The sequence below is a fragment of the Scyliorhinus torazame genome, unplaced genomic scaffold (assembly GCF_047496885.1).
Source record: "Scyliorhinus torazame isolate Kashiwa2021f unplaced genomic scaffold, sScyTor2.1 scaffold_162, whole genome shotgun sequence".
Classification (NCBI taxonomy): domain Eukaryota; kingdom Metazoa; phylum Chordata; class Chondrichthyes; order Carcharhiniformes; family Scyliorhinidae; genus Scyliorhinus; species Scyliorhinus torazame.
The window spans coordinates 102,146-122,574 of NW_027307889.1; positions in this window are offsets into that span (position 1 = coordinate 102,146).

Below are 20,429 nucleotides of genomic sequence, written 5' to 3' on the forward strand. Positions count from 1 at the left end.
ATGTGGATGGGTTTCTGGAGGTTCTGCTATTGATGAGTTAGTGGAGGTGATGTGAATATGATTGTGGAGGTTGTGATATTGGGAAGATAGTGGAGGTGATGAGGATGTGTTTCTGGAGGTTGTGTCATTGGGAAGTTAGTGGAGGTGATGAGGATGTGTTTCTGGAGGTTGTGTTATTGGGACGTTAGTGGAGGTGATGAGGATGTGTTTCTGGAGGTTGTGTCATTGGGAAGTTAGTGGAGGTGATGAGGACGTGTTTCTGGAGGTTGTGTCATTGGGAAGTTAGTGGAGGTGACGAGGATGTGTTTCTGGAGGTTGTGTTATTGGGAAGTCAGTGGAGGTGATGAAGATGTGTTTCTGGAGGTTGTATTATTGGGACGTTCGTGGAGGTGAAGAGGATGTGCTTCTGGAGGTTGTGACATTGGGAAATTAGTGGAGGTGATGAGGATGTGTTTCTTGAATTTGTGTTTTTGGGTGTTTAGTGCAGGTGATGTGGATGGGTTTCTGGAGGTTGTGTTATTGGGGAGTTAGTGGAGGTAATGTGATGAAAATCGCTTATTGTCACAAGTAGGCTTCAAATGCAATTACTATGACAAGCCCCTTGTCGCCTGTTCGGGGAGGCTGGTACGGGAATTCAAAGCCAGCGATTTAGCCCTGTGCCTGAACTCAAGATGTGGATGGGTTTCTTGAGGTTGTGTTATTGGGAAGTTAGTGGAGGTGATGAGGATGGGTTACTGGAGGTTGTGTTATTGGGATGTTACTGGAGGAGATGAGGATGGGTTACTGGAGGTTGCGTTATTGGGAAGTTAGGGGAGGTAATGAGGATGTGTTAGTCGAGATGATTATGAATGTTAGTGGACGCGATGAGGATGTGTTTCTGAAGGTTGTTTTATTGTGGTGTCAGCGGAGTTGATGTGGATGTATTTCTGTTGGTTGTGTTATTGAGCAGTTCGTCGAGGTGATGAGGATGTGTTTCTGGAGGTAGTGTTATTGGGAAGTTAGTGGAGGTGATGTGGATGTGTTTCTGGAGGAAGTGTTATTGGGAAGTTAGTGGAGGTGATGTGGATGTGTTTCTGGAGTTTGTGTTACTGGGACGTTATTGGAGGTGATGTGGATGTGTTCCTGGAGGTTGTATTATTGGGAAGGTAGTGGAGGTGATGCGGATGTGTTTCTGAAGGTAGTGTAATTGGGAAGTTAGTGGAGGTGATGAGGATGTGTTTCTGGAGGTTGTGTTATTGGGAAGGTAGTGGAGGTGATGTAGATGTGTTTCTGGAGGTTGTGTTATTGGGAAGTTAGTGGAGGTGATGAGGATGTGTTTCTGGTGGTTGTGTTATTGGGAAGTTAGTGGAAGTGATGAAGATGTGTTTCTGGAGGTTGTGTTATTGGGACGTTAGTGGAGGTGAAATGAATTTGTTTCTGGAGTTTGTGTTATTGGGAAGTTAGTGAAGGTGATGAGGATGTGTTTCTGGAGGTTGAGTTATTGGGAAGGTAGTAGATGGGATAAAGATCGGTATATGGACGTCGTGTTGTGAGCTGCTGCAGATATTCAGTGAGAACAGATAGTTTGGTGACCCAGTTCTGGGCGAGGTCTGTGGGACTAAATTAATGTGAAACTGGGTCTGTAACATGACCAAATAATGGAGCAAACTCTGCCGAGAGTGGAAAGGCTGAAAGAGAGAGGGGGATGTTCTCTGTACCAGCATCATGTGAATTACAAGAACACTTTAACTATCTACTCCTAACCCAGGAGCAGAGCGTCTGGCACATCTGGTACAACAAGGAGCTGGTCACATAACTGTGTCGCCTCCTTCAGCACGGTCTGGAGCCTGACACCAGGCTGTGGATGGTCCTGTCAAATCTGATATAACACGGAGCAGGTTACAGAGCGGTGTCACCCCCTTCAGCACGGCCTGGAGCCTGACACCAGGCTGTGGGTGGTCCTGGCAAATGTGATATAACAAGGAACTGGTTACAGAACGGTTTGACCTCCTTCAGCACAGCCTGGAGCGTGACACCAGGCTGTCGATGGTCCTGTCAAATCTGATATAACAAGGTGCTGGTTACAGAACGGTGTCGCCTCCTTCAGAACGGCCTGGAGCCTGACACCAGGCTGTGGAATGTCCTGTCAAATCTGATATAACAAGGAGCTGGTTACAGAACGGTGTCGCCTCCTTCAGCACGGCCTGGAGCCCGACACCAGGCTATGGATGGTCCTGTCAAATCTGATATAACAAGGAGCTGGTTACAGAACGGTGTCGCCTCCTTCAGCACGGCCTGGAGCCTGACACCAGGCTGTGGATGGTCCTGTCAAATCTGATATAACAAGGTGCTGGTTACAGAACGGTGTCACCTCCTTCAGCAAGGCCTGGAGCCTGACACCAGGCTGTAGATGGTCCTGTCAAAGCTGATATAACAAGGAGCTGGTTACAGAACGGTGTCACCTCCTCCAGCACGGCCTGGAGCCTGACACCAGGCTGTGGATGGTCCTGTCAAATCTGATATAACAAGGAGATGGTTACAGAACGGTGTCACCTCCTTCAGAGCGGCCTGGAGCCTGACACCAGGCTGTGGATGGTCCTGTTAAATCTGATATAACAAGGAGCTGGTTACAGTACGGTGTCGCCTCCTTCAGCACAGCCTGGAGCCTGACACCAGGCTGTGGATGGTCCTGTCAAATCTGATATAACAAGGAGCTGGTTACAGAACGGTGTCGCCTCCTTCAGCAGGGTCTGGAGCCTGACTCCAGGCTGTGGATGGTCCTGTCAAATCTGATATAACAAGGAGCTGGTAACAGAACGGTGTCGCCTCCTTCAGCACGGCCTGGAGCCTGACACCAGGCTGTGGATGGTCCTGTCAAATCTGATATAACAAGGAGCTGGTTACAGAACGGTGTCGCCTCCTTCAGCACGGCCTGGAGCCTGACACCAGGCTGTGGATGGTCCTGTCAAATCTGATGTAACAAGGAGCTGGTTAAAAAACGGTATCGCCTCCTTCAGCACGTCCTGGAGCCCGACACCAGGCTGTGGATGGTCCTGTCAAATCTGATATAACAAGGAGCTTGTTACAGAACGGTGTCACCTCCTTCAGCACTGTTGAAGGCGGGTATTTCGAATACAACTAGTATAGGTAAAAGATAGCTTTTTAAGCATTAATATTAAGCCCCAGTTTTAAGTACCCATTTATACAGCATAATTCACTTTTACTTCGGTCCGTTGTTCTGGCAAATGCATATTTTCAAACTCAGTTTGACATTAAAACAGCACAGTTGCAAGACAATTTAACACTGCTTGTGCTAATCGTCAAGGACAAGGATTGAATACACAGCAACATAAAGGCACCATTGTTCACAATGCAGATAACAGCTAAGTCAGAAAAGCTGATGTTGCACATTGAAGATGGACGGCTTGCCATCAAATCAAATGTGTTTGAGTCTAACAAAACAATTCGGATTATATTGGGGTGTGATTAGATGACTTAAGGCAGACATGAAAGTGTATAACTGAAAAGTTTCCGCCCGCCATTTTAGAGTCTTTCTATTAGCATTTGTGTTTTGCTGTGTTGTCTGTCCTTAATTTCTGTCTTTAATTCTCTTAGTCTGTCTGTTAATGTGAGACGTCTTTTGGGGGTTGTGTCTTTTTGTTAGTCTGTGTCAGTGATGTAGTGTACTTTTGACTTTGAGTTTGAGTTTAGCTGAAGATTAGCTTTCTCTCTCTCTTCATGTTTCATTGCCAGACTTTGACCTTTTAAAAGTGACTTTCGAGCTGCCTGCCTAAGCAAAGAAAGATAATGTCTGTAATTCTTTGAAAGCTTCGAATTGTCTACGAATTGCCTTTTAAATGACTTTCAAATTGTAATCAAGCGACTACAAATAAAACAATTCTTATTGGCACCTGAGAAGTTTTAACTGAAGTTTCTGCTGAGCACCAGTATTCGCAAAGTGCTACTGGTAACCGAATAGTGGAATTGATATAAATTCCTTCAACTTTACACAGTCGAATAATACTAGGAATCCTACAACTTGGCGTAGTCCAGAAATATTACAAATCTTACAACTTGTTGTATTGCGCCAGGACCTTTATTCATCAACTAAGTTTCCCCCAACTTGGCGTAGTTCGGCAAGTTAAGATCCCATCAATTAAAGATTAGTGTCTGAGTGTGTATTAGTGTCTCTGTGTGTGCGTATTAGTGTATGTGTGTATTAGTGTGTGTGTGTGTGTGTCTGTGAATTTGTATTAGTGTATCTGCGTGTCAGTGAGTATGTGTACTAGTGTATCTGTATGTGTTTGAGTGTGTGTATTAGTGCCTCTGTTTCTGTGAGTGTGTGTATTAGTGTATCTATGTCAGTGAGTGTGTGTATTTGTGTCTATTTGTGAGTGTGTGCATTAGTGTCTTTGTGAGTGTGTATTAGTGATTTTGTGCGTGAGTGTATTACTGTCTCTGTGTGTGCGGTTATTAGTGTCTGTGTGAGTGTGCGTGTATTACTGTGTGTGTGTTAGTGTATGTGTGAGTGTGAGTTTATTAAAGTCTCTGTATGTGTGTTTGTGAGTGTGTGTCAGTGTCTGTGTGTGTGTGAGAGTGTTAGTGTCTGTGTGAGTGTGAGTGTATTACTGTCTCTGTATGTGTGAGGGTATTACTGTGTGTGTGTGTCCATGTGTGTGTGTGAGTGTATTACTGTCTCTGTATGTGTGTGTGTTAGTGTCGGTGTGAGTGTGAGGGTATTCCTGTCTCTGTATGTGTGTGAGTGTGTGCCAGTGCCTGTGTGAGTGTGCGTGTGAGTGTATTACTGTCTCTGTCTGTGTGTGTGAGTGAATTACTGTATGTGTGTGTGAGTGTATTACTGTGTGTGTGTTAGTGTCTTTGTGAGTGTATTACTGTCTCTGTCTGTATGTGTGTGAGTGTATTACCGTGTGTGTGTGTGTTAGTGTCTGTGTGAGTGTGAGTGTATTACTGTCTCTGTATGTATGTTTGTGAGTGTGTGTCAGTGTATGTGTGTGTGTGAGTGCATTACTGTCTCTGTATGTGTGTGTGTGTTACTGTCTCTGCGTGTTAGTGTCTTTGTGTGTGTGTGTGTGTGTTACTGTCTGTGTGTGTGTGCGTGTGTGTGAGGGTATTACTGTCTGTGTGTGTGTGTGAGTGTGTGTCAGTGTCTCTGTGTGTGTCAGTGTATTACTGTCTGTGTGTGTGAGTGTATTACTGTATGTGTGTGAGTGTGTGTGTGTGAGTGGATTACTGTCTCTGACTATGTGTGTGTGAGTGTATTACTGTATGTGTGTGTGAGTGTGTTAGTGCCTGTGTGAGTGTGAGTGTATTACTGTCTCTGTCTGTGTGTGAGTGTATTACTGTGGTGTGTGTGTTAGTATCTGTCTGAGTGTGAGTGTATTACTGTCTCTGTGTGTGTGTTTGTGAGTGTGTGTCAGTGTATGTGTGTGTGTGAGTGCATTACTGTCTCTGTATGAGTGTGTATGTGTGTTACTGTCTCTGCGTGTTAGTGTCTTTGTGTGTGTGTTACTGTCTGTGTGTGTGTGTTAGTGTGTGTGTGAGGGTATTACTGTGTGTGTGTGTGTGTGCGTGTGTCAGTGTCTCTGTGTGTGTGTCAGTGTATTACTGTCTGTGTGTGTGTGAGTGTATTACTGTATGTGTGTGTGAGTGTGTGTGAGTGTGAGTGTATTACTGTCTCTGTCTGTGAGTGAGTGTATTAGTGTGTGTGTGTGTTAGTGTCTGTGTGAGTGTGAGTGTATTACTGTCTCTGTATGTGTGTTTGTGAGTGTGTGCAGTGTATGTGTGAGTGTGTGTATTACTGTCTGTTTGTGTGTGTGTGTGTGAGAGAGTGTGCTACTGTCTGTGTGTGAGTGTGTTAGTGTCTCTGTCTGTGTGTGTGAGTGTGTTAGTGTCTGTGTGAGTGTGAGGGCATTACTGTCTCTGCCTGTGTGTGAGTGCGTGTGTCTGTGTCTGTGTGTGTGTGTGAGTGTATTACTGTATCTGTCTGTGTGTGTGAGTGTATTACTGTATGTGTGTGTGTGTCTGTGTGAGTGTGAGTGTATTACTGTCTCTGTCTGTGAGTGTATTACTGCGTGCGTGTGTGTTAGTGTCTGTTTGACTGTTAGTGCATTACAGTCTCTGACTGTGTGTGTAAGTGTATTAATGTATGTGTGTGTGTGTGTATTACTGTCTCTGTATGTGTGTGCGAGTGTATTAGTGTCTGTGTGAGTGTATTACTGTCTCTGTCTGTGTGTGTGAGTGTATTACTATGTGTGTGTGTGTTAGTGTCTGTGTGAGTATGAGTGTTTTCCTGTCTCTGTCTGTGTGTGTGTGTTTATTACTGTGTGTGTGTGTTAGTGTATGTGTGATTGTGAGTGTATTACTGTCTCTGTATGTGTGTTTGTGAGTGTGTGTCAGTGCATGTGTGTGTGTGAGTGTATTACTTTCTCTGTATGTGTGTGTGTGTGTGTTAGTGTGTTTGTGTGTATTACTGTCTCTGTGTGTGAGTGTGTTAGTGTCTCTGTCTGTGTGTGTGTGTTACTGTCTCTGTGTGAGTGTGAGTGTGTTAGTGTCTCAGTGTGTGAGTGTGTTAGTGTCTCTGTCTGTGTGTGTGTTACTGTCTCTGTGTGAGTGTGTTAGTGTGTGTGCGTGAGTGTGTTAATGTCTCTGTGTGAGTGTGAGTGTGTCAGTGTATGTGTGTCAGTGTGTTACTGTCTCTGTCTGTGTGTGTGTGTGAGTGTGTTACTGTCTCTGTGTGAGTGTGAGTGTGTCAGTGTCTGTGTGTGAGTGTGTTACTGTCTCTGTCTGTGTGTGTGTGTGTGAGTGTGTTACTGTCTCTGTGTGAGTGTGAGTGTGTCAGTGTCTGTGTGTGAGTGTGTTACTGTCTCTGTATGTGTGTGAGTGTGTGTATTTGTATATATTTATTTGACTCCCTCAACACCACACCGACCATACTTGTGATGTCTTTCCCAGGCTGATGTATAATTTCATTGTGTATTTCCCTTCCTCACAGTGAACCTCATCACAATTGTGATCCTGAAGAGAAGAAACTGTGGGCTGTCCAAATGTGTGACTTGTTACCTGGTGGCCATGGCAGTGGGGGATCTACTGGTCGTTATACTCGACCTGATATTGAGACACATTCCCATTGTTTTTAGGGAACAGTTTTATTTCCTGCGGTTAATCCGGGTGTGTAATATCCACGCCGCCCTGCTTTATGCAGCCACTGACTGTTCTGTCTGGTTCACCGTCACTTTCACCTTTGATCGATTTGTGGCCATTTGTTGCCCGAAGCTGAAAAGTAAATATTGCAGCGAGAAAACGGCGGCTGTGGTTCTGGGAACAGTGGCTGTGCTGAGCTGTTTGAAGGACATTTCCTGGGGGTTTATGTTGTCCGGTCTGTATTATCTGTGGAACCGCCCCTGGTTTTGTTTTGTCACAATGGATGTTGGGTACTCGCCGGTCTGGACAACAATCGAGTTCCTCCACCACATTCTAACCCCGGGTGTTCCATTCGCCCTGATTCTGCTGCTCAATGTTCTCACCGTCAGAAACATTGTCCTGAGCAGCAGTGCCCGCAGGAGACTCCGGGCTCACAGCAGTGGGGACAGTCCCAGAGACCCAGAGATGGAGAGTCGGAGGAAATCCATCATTTTACTCTTCATTATCTCCGCCAATTTCATCCTGTTATGGTCAACGTTAATGGTTTATTCTATATGGAACCGGATGTGGTTACTGGGGTTTCAGTCTGTGTGGTTAGATGATTATGTTCGGGAATTGGGCTACATGCTGCAGCTCCTGAGTTGCTGCACAAACACTGCGATTTACGCCGTGACACAGACTCAGTTCAGGCTGCAGTTGAAGAAATTGCTGGAAGTTCCCTTTAGTTCAATCCTACAATTCATTAAATACTGAGAGGAAACCCCACCCACTCGGCATCTCTCTCCTCGCACTGTCGATAAAACTGACAATCACCAGCCAGCCTCACCCTGATTTACCATTCTGCATTACCAGGAGGGACTATCGGTGGGTGGGTGTGACCCCCCCCCCCATGGCCGATCAGCTGGGTCTGTCATTCCCCGCATTGCCGATCAGGTGGGTGTGTGCTTCCCCCCATGACCGATCAGCTGGGTCTGTCCTTCCCCGCATTGATGATCAGCTGGGTCTGCCCTTCGCCCCATTGCCGATCAGTTGGGAGTGTGCTTCCCCCATTGCCGATTAGCTGGGTGTGTGCTTCCCCGCATTGCCGATCAGCTGGGTGTGTCCTTTCCCCCATTGCCAATCAGCTGGGTGTGTGCTTCCCCGCATTGCCGATCAGCTGGGTGTGTGCTTCCCCGCATTGCCGATCAGCTGGCTGTGTCCTTCCCCCATTGTCGATCAGCTGGGTGTGTGCTTCCCCGCATTGCCGATCAGTGGGTGTATCCTTCCCCGCATTGCCGATCAGCTGGGTGTGTGCTTCCCCTCATTGCCGATCACCTGGGAGTGTGCCTCCCCCCATTTCCGAACAGCTATGTGTGTCCTTCCCCTCATTGCCGATCAGCTGGGTATGTGCTTCCCCGCTTTGCCGATATGCTGGGTGTGTGCTTCCCCACATTGCCGATCAGCTGGGTGTGTGCTTCAACGCATTGCCGATCAGCTGGGTGTGTCCTTCCCCCCCCCCCCATTGCCGATCAGCTGGGTGTGTGCTTTCCCCCATTGCCGATCAGCTAGGTGTGTCCTTCCCCGCATTGCCGAACTGCTGGGAGTGTGCTTCCCCCCATTGCCGATCAGCTGGGAGTGTGCCTCCACCCATTGCCGATCATCTGGGAGTGTGCCTCCACCCATTGCCGATCAACTGGGTCTGTCCTTCCCCGCATTGCCGATCAGCTGGGAGTGTGCGTCCACCCATTGCCGATCAGTTGGGTCTGTCCTTCCCCGCATTGCCGATCAGCTGGGAGTGTGCCTCCACCCACTGCCGATCAGCTGGGATTGTGCCTCTACCCATTGCCGATCAGCTGGGTAAGTCCTTCCGCGCATTGCCAATCAGCTGGGAGTGTGCTTCCCCCCATTGCCGATCAGCTGGCAGTGTGCCTCCACCCATTGCCGATCATCTGGGAGTGTGCCTCCACCCATTGCCGATCAGATGGGTCTTTCCTTCCCCGCATTGCCGATCAGCTGGGTGTGTGCTTCCCCCCATTGCCGATCAGCTGGGTGTGTCCTTCCCCGCATTGCCGATCAGCTGGGAGTGTGCTTCCCCCCCATTGCCGATCAGCTGGGAGTATGGCTCCACCCATTGCCGATCATCGGGGAGTGTGCCTCGACCCATTGCCGATCAGCTGGGTCTGTCCTTCCCCGAATTGCCGATCAGCTGGTATTGTGCATCCACCCATTGCCGATCAGCTGGGTCTGTCCTTCCCCGCATTGCCGATCAGCTGGGAGTGTGCCTCCACCCACTGCCGATCAGCTCGGATTGTGCCTCCACCCATTGCCGATCAGCTGGGTCTGTCCTTCAGCGCATTGCCAATCAGCTGGGAGTGTGCCTCCACCCATTGCCGATCAGCTGGGTTTGTGCTTCAACTCATTGCCGATCAGCTGGGAGTGTGCCTCCCCCATTGCCGTTCAGCTGGGTGTTTCCTTCCCCCCATTCCCGATCAGCTGTGAATGTGCTTCCCCCATTGCTGATCAGCTGGGTGTGTGCTTCCCCGCATTGCCGATCAGCTGGGTGTGTCCTTCCCCCCATTGCCGATCAGCTGGGTGTGTGCTTCCCCGCATTGCCGATCAGCTGTGTGTGTGCATCCCTGCATTGCCGAACAGCTGGGTGTGTGCTTCCCCGCATTGACGATCAGCTCGGTCTGCCCTTCCCCCCATTGCCGATCAGCTGGGAGTGTCCTTTCCCCCCATTGTCAATCATCTGGGTGTGTGCTTCCCCGCATTGCCGATCAGCTTGGATTTTGCTTCCCCGCATTGCCGATCAGCTGGGTGTGTGCTTCCCCGCATTGCCGATCAGCTGGTTCTGTCCTTCCCCGCATTGCCGATCAGCTGCGACTGTGCTTCCCCTCATTGCCAATCAGCTGAGAGAGTGCTTCCCTGCATTGACGATCAGCTGAGAGCGTGCTTCCCCGCAATGCCGATCAGCTGGGTCTGCCCTTCCCGCATTGTCGATCAGCTGGGTGTGTGCTTCCCCGCATTGCCAATCAGATGTGTCTGTCCTTCCCCGCATTGCCGATCATCTGGGAGTGTGCTTCCCCGCATTGCCGATCAGCTGAGAAAGTGCTTCCCCGCATTGACGATCAGCTGGGAGTGTGCTTCCCCGGATTGCCGATCAGCTGGGTCTGTCCTTCCCCGCATTGCCGATCAGCAGGGTGTGTGCTTCTCCGCATTGCTGATCTGAAGGCTGTGTGCTTCCCCCCATTGCCGATCAGCTGGGAGTGTGCTTTCCCGCATTGCCGATCAGCTGGGTGTGTCCTTCCCCCCATTGCCGATCAGCTGTGTGTCTGCTTCCCCCCATTGCCGATCAGCTGGGTCTGTCCTTCCCCCCATTGCCGATAAACTGTGTGTGTGCTTCCCCGCATTGCCGATATGCTGGGTGTGTGCTTCCCCACATTGCCAAGCAGCTGGGTGTGTGCTTCCCCACATTGCCGATCAGCTGGGTTTGTCCTTCCCCCCATTGACGATCAGCTGGGACTGTCCTTCCCCGAATTGCCGATCAGCTGGGTCTGTCCTTCCCCCATTGCCGAACAGCTGGGTGTGTCCTTCCCCGCATTGCCGCTCAGCTGGGAGTGTGCCTCCACCCATTGCCGATCAGCTGGGTCTGTCCTTCCCCGCATTGCCGATCAGCTGTGAGTGTGCCTCAACTCATTGCCGATCAATTGGGTGTGTCCTTCCCGACATTGCTGATAAGCTGGGTCTGTCGTTCCCCGCATTGCCGATCAGCTGGGAGTGTGCCTCCACCCATTGCTGATCAGCTCGGAGCGTGCCTCCACCCATTGCCGATCAGCTGGGTCTGTCCTTCCGTGCATTGCCGATCAGCTGGGAGTGTGCCTCCACCCATTGCCGATCAGCTGGGTGTGTCCTTCCCCCATTGCCGATCAGCTGGGAGTGTGCTACCCCACATTGTCGATCAGCTGGGTGTGTGCGTCCCCCCATTGCTGATCAGCAGGGAGTGTCCTTCCCCCATTGCCGATCAGCTGGATGTGTCCTTCCCCCATTGCCGATCAGCTGGGTGTGTCCTCCCCCCCATTGCCGATCAGTTGGGTGTGTGCTTCCCCGCATTGCCGAAAAGCTGGGTGTGTCCTTCCCCACATTGCCGATCAGCTGGGTGTGTGCTTCTCCCCATTGCTGGTCAGCTGGGTGTGTCCTTCCCCCCTTTGACGATCAGCTGGGAGTGTCCTTCCCCCCCATTGCCGATCATCTGGGTGTGTGCTTCCCCGCATTGCCGATCAGCTGGGAGTGTGCTTCCCCGCATTGCCGATCAGCTGGGTGTGTGCTTCCCAGCATTGCCGACAAGCTGGGTGTGCTTCCCCGCATTGCCGATCAGCTGGGAGTCTGCTTCCCCGCATTGCCGATCAGCTGGGTCTGTCCTTCCCGGCATTGCCGATCAGCTGGGAGTGTGCTTCCCCGCATTGCCGATCAGCTGGGAGAGCGCGTCCCCGCATTGATGATCAGCTGGGTGTGTGCTTCCCCGCATTGCCGATCAGCTGGGTCTGTCCTTCTCCGCATTGTCGATCAGCTGGGTGTGTGCTTCCGCGCATTGCCGATCAGATGTGTCTGTCCTTCCCCGCAGTGCCGATCAGCTGGGAGTGTGCCTCCCCCCATTGCCAAACAGCTGTCTGTGTCCTTCCCCACATTGCCGATCAGCTGGGTGTGTGCTTCCCCGCATTGCTGATTTGCTGGGTGTGTGCTTCCCCCCATTGCCGATCAGCTGGGAGTGTGCTTCCCCGCATTGCCGATCAGCTGGATGTGTCCTTCCCCCCATTGCCGATCAGCTGGGAGTGTGCTTCTCCGCATTTCCGATCGGCTGGGTGTGTCTTTCCCAGCATTGCCGATCAGCTGGGTGTGTCCTTCACTGCATTTCCGATCAGCTGGGTCTGTCCTTCCCCGCATTGCCGATCAGTTGGGTGTGGGCCTCCACACATTGCCGATCAGCTGGGAGTGTGCCTCCACCCATTGCCGATCAGCTGGGTCTGTCTTTCCCCGCACTGCCGATCAGCTGGGAGTGTGCGTCCACACATTGCCGAGCAGCTGGGAGTCTGCTTACCCGCATTGCCGATCAGCTGGGAGTGTGTTTCCCCCATTGCCGATCAGCTGTGTGTGTACTTCCCCCCATTGCCGATCAGCTGGAAGTGTGCTTCCCCCATTGCCGATCAGCTGGGTGCGTGCGTCCCCGCATTGCCGATCAGCTGGGTGTGTCCTTCCCCCCATTGCCAATCAGCTGGGTGTGTCCTACCCCCATTGCCGATCAGCTGGGAGTGTGCTACCCCACATTGTCGATCTGCTGGGTGTGTGCGTCCACCCATTGCTGATCAGCAGGGAGTGTCCTTCCCCCATTGCCGATCAGCTGGATGTGTCCTTCCCCCATTGCCGATCAGCTGGGTGTGTCCTCCCCCCCATTGCCGATCAGTTGGGTGTGTGCTTCCCCGCATTGCCGAACAGCTGGGTGTCTCCTTCCCCACATTGCCGATCAGCTGGGTGTGTGCTTCTCCCCATTGCTGGTCAGCTGGGTGTGTCCTTCCCCCCTTTGACGATCAGCTGGGAGTATCCTTCCCCCATTGCCGATCATCTGGGTGTGTGCTTCCCCGCATTGCCGATCAGCTGGGAGTGTGCTTCCCCGCATTGCCGATCAGCTGGGTGTGTGCTTCCCCGCATTGCCGACAAGCTGGGTGTGCTTCCCCGCATTGCCGATCAGCTGGGAGTCTGCTTCCCCGCATTGCTGATCAGCTGGGTCTGTCCTTCCCGGCATTGCCGATCAGCTGGGAGTGTGCTTCCCCGCATTGCCGATCAGCTGGGAGAGCGCGTCCCCGCATTGATGATCAGCTGGGTGTGTTTTTCCCCGCATTGCCGATCAGCTGGGTCTGTCCTTCTCCGCATTGTGGATCAGCTGGGTGTGTGCTTCCGCGCATTGCCGATCAGATGTGTCTGTCCTTCGCCGCAGTGCCGATCAGCTGGGAGTGTGCCTCCCCCCATTGCCAAACAGCTGTGTGTGTCCTTCCCCACATTGCCGATCAGCTGGGTGTGTGCTTCCCGCATTGCTGATTTGCTGGGTGTGTGCTTCCCCCCATTGCCGATCAGCTGGGAGTGTGCTTCCCCGCATTGCCGATCAGCTGGATGTGTCCTTCCCCCCATTGCCGATCAGCTGTGTGTCTGCTTCCCCCCATTGCCGATCAGCTGGGTCTGTCCTTCCCCCCATTGCCGATAAACTGTGTGTGTGCTTCCCCGCATTGCCGATATGCCGGGTGTGTGCTTCCCCACATTGCCAAGCAGCTGGGTGTGTGCTTCCCCACATTGAAGATCAGCTGGGTTTGTCCTTCCCCCCATTGACGATCAGCTGGGACTGTCCTTCCCCGCATTGCCGATCAGCTGGGTCTGTCCTTCCCCCATTGCCGAACAGCTGGGTGTGTCCTTCCCCGCATTGCCGATCAGCTGTGAGTGTGCCTCAACTCATTGCCGATCAATTGGGTGTGTCCTTCCCGACAATGCTGATAAGCTGGGTCTGTCCTTCCCCGCATTGCCGATCAGCTGGGAGTGTGCCTCCACCCATTGCTGATCAGCTGGGAGTGTGCCTCCACCCATTGCCGATCAGCTGGGTCTGTCCTTCTGTGCATTGCCGATCAGCTGGGAGTGTGCTTCCCCGCATTGCCGATCAGCTGGGTGTGTCCTTCCCCCATTGCCGATCAGCTGGGAGTGTGCTACCCCACATTGTCGATCAGCTGGGTGTGTGCGTCCCCCCATTGCTGATCAGCAGGGAGTGTCCTTCCCCCATTGCCGATCAGCTGGATGTGTCCTTCCCCCATTGCCGATCAGCTGGGTGTGTCCTCCCCCCCATTGCCGATCAGTTGGGTGTGTGCTTCCCCGCATTACCGAACAGCTGGGTGTGTCCTTCCCCACATTGCCGATCAGCTGGGTGTGTGCTTCTCCCCATTGCTGGTCAGCTGGGTGTGTCCTTCCCCCCATTGCCGATCATCTGGGTGTGTGCTTCCCCGCATTGCCGATCAGCTGGGAGTGTGCTTCCCCGCATTGCCGATCAGCTGGGTGTGTGCTTCCCCGCATTGCCGACAAGCTGGGTGTGCTTCCCTGCATTGCCGATCAGCTGGGAGTGTGCTTCCCCGCATTGCCGATCAGCTGGGTGTGTGCTTCCCCGCATTGCCGACAAGCTGGGTGTGCTTCCCCGCATTGCCGATCAGCTGGGAGTCTGCTTCCCCGCATTGCCGATCAGCTGGGTCTGTCCTTCCCGGCATTGCCGATCAGCTGGGAGTGTGCTTCCCCGCATTGCCGATCAGCTGGGAGAGCGCGTCCCCGCATTGATGATCAGCTGGGTGTGTGCTTCCCCACATTGCCGATCAGCTGGGTCTGTCCTTCTCCGCATTGTCGATCAGCTGGGTGTGTGCTTCCGCGCATTGCCGATCAGATGTGTCTGTCCTTCCCCGCAGTGCTGATCAGCTGGGAGTGTGCCTCCCCCCATTGCCCAACAGCTGTGTGTGTCCTTCCCCACATTGCCGATCAGCTGGGTGTGTGCTTCCCCGCATTGCTGATTTGCTGGGTGTGTGCTTCCCCCCATTGCCGATCAGCTGGGAGTGTGCTTCCCCGCTTTGCCGATCAGCTGGATGTGTCCTTCCCCCCATTGCTGATCAGCTGTGGGTGTGCTTCTCTGCATTGCCGATGAGCTGGGTGTGTCCTTCCCACCATTGCCGATCAGCCGGGTGTGTCCTTCCCCACATTGCCAATCAGCTGGGAGTGTGCTTCTCCGCATTTCCGATCGGCTGGGTGTGTCCTTCCCAGCATTGCCGATCAGCTGGGTGTGTCCTTCACTGCATTCCCGATCAGCTGGGTCTGTCCTTCCCCGCATTGCCGATCAGTTGGGTGTGGGCCTCCACACATTGCCGATTGCTGGGAGTGTGCCTCTACCCATTGCCGATCAGCTGGGTCTGTCTTTCCCCGCACTGCCGATCAGCTGGGAGTGTGCGTCCACACATTGCCGAGCAGCTGGATGTCTGCTTACCCGCATTGCCGATCAGCTGGGAGTGTGTTTCCCCCATTGCCGATCAGCTGTGTGTGTACTTCCCCCCATTGCCGATCAGCTGGAAGTGTGCTTCCCCCATTGCCGATCAGCTGGATGTGTGCGTCCCCGCATTGCCGATCAGCTGGGTGTGTCCTTCCCCCCATTGCCGATCAGCTGGGTGTGTCCTTCCCCCATTGCCGATCAGCTGGGAGTGTGCTACCCCACATTGTCGATCAGCTGGGTGTGTGCGTTCCCCCATTGCTGATCAGCAGGGAGTGTCCTTCCCCCATTGCCGATCAGCTGGATGTGTCCTTCCCCCATTGTCGATCAGCTGGGTGTGTCCTCCCCCCCATTGCCGATCAGTTGGGTGTGTGCTTCCCCGCATTGCCGAACAGCTGGGTGTGTCCTTCCCCACATTGCCGATCAGCTGGGTGTGTGCTTCTCCCCATTGCTGGTCAGCTGGGTGTGTCCTTGCCCCCTTTGACGATCAGCTGGGAGTGTCCTTCCCCCCATTGCCGATCATCTGGGTGTGTGCTTCCCCGCATTGCCGATCAGCTGGGAGTCTGCTTCCCCGCATTGCCGATCAGCTGGGTGTGTGCTTCCCCGCATTGCCGACAAGCTGGGTGTGCTTCCCCGCATTGCCGATCAGCTGGGAGTCTGCTTCCCCGCATTGCCGATCAGCTGGGTCTGTCCTTCCCGGCATTGCCGATCAGCTGGGAGTGTGCTTCCCCGCATTGCCGATCAGCTGGGAGAGCGCGTCCCCGCATTGATGATCAGCTGGGTGTGTGCTTCCCCGCATTGCCGATCAGCTGGGTCTGTCCTTCTCCGCATTGTCGATCAGCTGGGTGTGTGCTTCCCCGCATTGCTGATTTGCTGGGTGTGTGCTTCCCCCCATTGCCGATCAGCTGGGAGTGTGCTTCCCCGCATTGCCGATCAGCTGGATGTGTCCTTCCCCCCATTGCCGATCAGCTGTGGGTGTGCTTCTCTGCATTGCCGATGAGCTGGGTGTGTCCTTCCCACCATTGCCGATCAGCCGGGTGTGTCCTTCCCCCCATTGCCAATCAGCTGGGAGTGTGCTTCTCCGCATTTCCGATCGGCTGGGTGTGTCCTTCCCAGCATTGCCGATCAGTTGGGTGTGTCCTTCACTGCATTTCCGATCAGCTGGGTATGTCCTTCCCCGCATTGCCGATCAGTTGGGTGTGGGCCTCCACACATTGCCGATCAGCTGGGTGTGTGCCTCCACCCATTGCCGATCAGCTGGGTCTGTCCTTCCCCGCACTGCCGATCAGCTCGGAGTGTGCGTCCACACATTGCCGAGCAGCTGGGTGTCCGCTTACCCGCATTGCAGATCAGCTGGGAGTGTGTTTCCCCCATTGCCGATCAGCTGTGTGTGTACTTCCCCCCATTGCCGATCAGCTGGAAGTGTGCTTCCCCCATTGCCGATTAGCTGGGTGTGTGCTTCCCCGCATTGCCGATCAGCTGGGTGTGTCCTTTCCCCCATTGCCAATCAGCTGGGTGTGTGCTTCCCCGCATTGCCGGTCAGCTGGGTGTGTGCTTCCCCGCATTGCCGATCAGCTGGCTGTGTCCTTCCCCCATTGTCGATCAGCTGGGTGTGTGCTTCCCCTCATTGCCGATCACCTGGGAGTGTGCCTCCCCCCATTTCCGATCAGCTGGGTGTGTCCTTCCCCCCATTCCCGATCAGCTGTGAATGTGCTTCCCCCATTGCTGATCAGCTGGGTGTGTGCTTCCCCGCATTGCCGATCAGCTGGGTGTGTCCTTCCCCCCATTGCCGATCAGCTGGGTGTGTGCTTCCCCGCATTGCCGATCAGCTGTGTGTGTGCATCCCTGCATTGCCGAACAGCTGGGTGTGTGCTTCCCCGCATTGACGATCAGCTCGGTCTGCCCTTCCCCCCATTGCCGATCAGCTGGGAGTGTCCTTTCCCCCCATTGTCAATCATCTGGGTGTGTGCTTCCCCGCATTGCCGATCAGCTTGGATTTTGCTTCCCCGCATTGCCGATCAGCTGGGTGTGTGCTTCCCCGCATTGCCGATCAGCTGGGTATGCTTACCCGTATTGCCGATCAGCTGGGAGTCTGCTTCCCCGCATTGCCGATCAGCTGGTTCTGTCCTTCCCCGCATTGCCGATCAGCTGCGACTGTGCTTCCCCTCATTGCCGATCAGCTGAGAGAGTGCTTCCCTGCATTGACGATCAGCTGAGAGCGTGCTTCCCCGCAATGCCGATCAGCTGGGTCTGCCCTTCCCCGCATTGTCGATCAGCTGGGTGTGTGCTTCCCCGCATTGCCAATCAGATGTGTCTGTCCTTCCCCGCATTGCCGATCATCTGGGAGTGTGCTTCCCCGCATTGCCGATCAGCTGAGAAAGTGCTTCCCCGCATTGACGATCAGCTGGGAGTGTGCTTCCCCGGATTGCCAATCAGCTGGGTCTGTCCTTCCCCGCATTGCCGATCAGCAGGGTGTGTGCTTCTCCGCATTGCTGATCTGAAGGCTGTGTGCTTCCCCCCATTGCCGATCAGCTGGGAGTGTGCTTTCCCGCATTGCCGATCAGCTGGGTGTGTCCTTCCCCCCATTGCCGATCAGCTGTGTGTCTGCTTCCCCCCATTGCCGATCAGCTGGGTCTGTCCTTCCCCCCATTGCCGATAAACTGTGTGTGTGCTTCCCCGCATTGCCGATATGCTGGGTGTGTGCTTCCCCAGATTGCCAAGCAGCTGGGTGTGTGCTTCCCCACATTGCCGATCAGCTGGGTTTGTCCTTCCCCCCATTGACGATCAGCTGGGACTGTCCTTCCCCGCATTGCCGATCAGCTGGGTCTGTCCTTCCCCCATTGCCGAACAGGTGGGTGTGTCCTTCCCCGCATTGCCGCTCAGCTGGGAGTGTGCCTCCACCCATTGCCGATCAGCTGGGTCTGTCCTTCCCCGCATTGCCGATCAGCTGTGAGTGTGCCTCAACTCATTGCCGATCAATTGGGTGTGTCCTTCCCGACATTGCTGATAAGCTGGGTCTGTCGTTCCCCGCATTGCCGATCAGCTGGGAGTGTGCCTCCACCCATTGCTGATCAGCTGGGAGTGTGCGTCCACCCATTGCCGATCAGCTGTGTCTGTCCTTCCGTGCATTGACGATCAGCTGGGAGTGTGCCTCCACCCATTGCCGATCAGCTGGGTGTGTCCTTCCCCCATTGCCGATCAGCTGGGAGTGTGCTACCCCACATTGTCGATCAGCTGGGTGTGTGCGTCCCCCCATTGCTGATCAGCAGGGAGTGTCCTTCCCCCATTGCCGATCAGCTGGATGTGTCCTTCCCCCATTGCCGATCAGCTGGGTGTGTCCTCCCCCCCATTGCCGATCAGTTGGGTGTGTGCTTCCCCGCATTGCCGAACAGCTGGGTGTGTCCTTCCCCACATTGCCGATCAGCTGGGTGTGTGCTTCTCCCCATTGCTGGTCAGCTGGGTGTGTCCTTCCCCCCTTTGACGATCAGCTGGGAGTGCCCTTCCCCCCCATTGCCGATCATCTGGGTGTGTGCTTCCCCGCATTGCCGATCAGCTGGGAGTGTGCTTCCCCGCATTGCCGATCAGCTGGGTGTGTGCTTCCCAGCATTGCCGACAAGCTGGATGTGCTTCCCCGCATTGCCGATCAGCTGTGAGTCTGCTTCCCCGCATTGCCGATCAGCTGGGTCTGTCCTTCCCGGCATTGCCGATCAGCTGGGAGTGTGCTTCCCCGCATTGCCGATCAGCTGGGAGAGCGCGTCCCCGCATTGATGATCAGCTGGGTGTGTGCTTCCCCGCATTGCCGATCAGCTGGGTCTGTCCTTCTCCGCATTGTCGATCAGCTGGGTGTGTGCTTCCGTGCATTGCCGATCAGATGTGTCTGTCCTTCCCCGCAGTGCCGATCAGCTGGGAGTGTGCCTCCCCCCATTGCCAAACAGCTGTGTGTGTCCTTCCCCACATTGCCGATCAGCTGGGTGTGTGCTTCCCCGCATTGCTGATTTGCTGGGTGTGTGCTTCCCCCCCATTGCCGATCAGCTGGGAGTGTGCTTCCCCGCATTGCCGATCAGCGGGATGTGTCCTTCCCCCCATTGCCGATCAGCTGGGAGTGTGCTTCTCCGCATTTCCGATCGGCTGGGTGTGTCTTTCCCAGCATTGCCGATCAGCTGGGTGTGTCCTTCACTGCATTTCCGATCAGCTGGGTCTGTCCTTCCCCGCATTGCCGATCAGTTGGGTGTGGGCCTCCACACATTGCCGATCAGCTGGGAGTGTGCCTCCACCCATTGCCGATCAGCTGGGTCTGTCTTTCCCCGCACTGCCGATCAGCTGGGAGTGTGCGTCCACACATTGCCGAGCAGCTGGGAGTCTGCTTACCCGCATTGCCGATCAGCTGGGAGTGTGTTTCCCCCATTGCCGATCAGCTGTGTGTGTACTTCCCCCCATTGCCGATCAGCTGGAAGTGTGCTTCCCCCATTGCCGATCAGCTGGGTGTGTGCGTCCCCGCATTGCCGATCAGCTGGGTGTGTCCTTCCCCCCATTGCCGATCAGCTGGGTGTGTCCTACCTCCATTGCCGATCAGCTGGGAGTGTGCTACCCCACATTGTCGATCAGCTGGGTGTGTGCGTCCACCCATTGCTGATCAGCAGGGAGTGTCCTTCCCCCATTGCCGATCAGCTGGATGTGTCCTTCCCCCATTGCCGATCAGCTGGGTGTGTCCTCCCCCCCATTGCCGATCAGTTGGGTGTGTGCTTCCCCGCATTGCCGCTCAGCTGGGAGTGTGCCTCCACCCATTGCCGATCAGCTGGGTCTGTCTTTCCCCGCATTGCCGATCAGCTGTGAGTGTGCCTCAACTCATTGCCGATCAATTGGGTGTGTCCTTCCCGACAATGCTGATAAGCTGGGTCTGTCCTTCCCCGCATTGTCGATCAGCTGGGAGTGTGCCTCCACCCATTGCTGATCAGCTGGGAGTGTGCCTCCACCCATTGCCGATCAGCTGGGTCTGTCCTTCCGTGCATTGCCGACCAGCTGGGAGTGTGCCTCCACCCATTGCCGATCAGCTGGGTGTGTCCTTCCCCCATTGCCGATCAGCTGGGAGTGTGCTACCCCACATTGTCGATCAGCTGGGTGTGTGCGTCCCCCCATTGCTGATCAGCAGGGTGTGTCCTTCCCCCATTGCCGATCAGCTGGATGTGTCCTTCCCCCATTGCCGATCAGCTGGGTGTGTCCTCCCCCCCATTGCCGATCAGTTGGGTGTGTGCTTCCC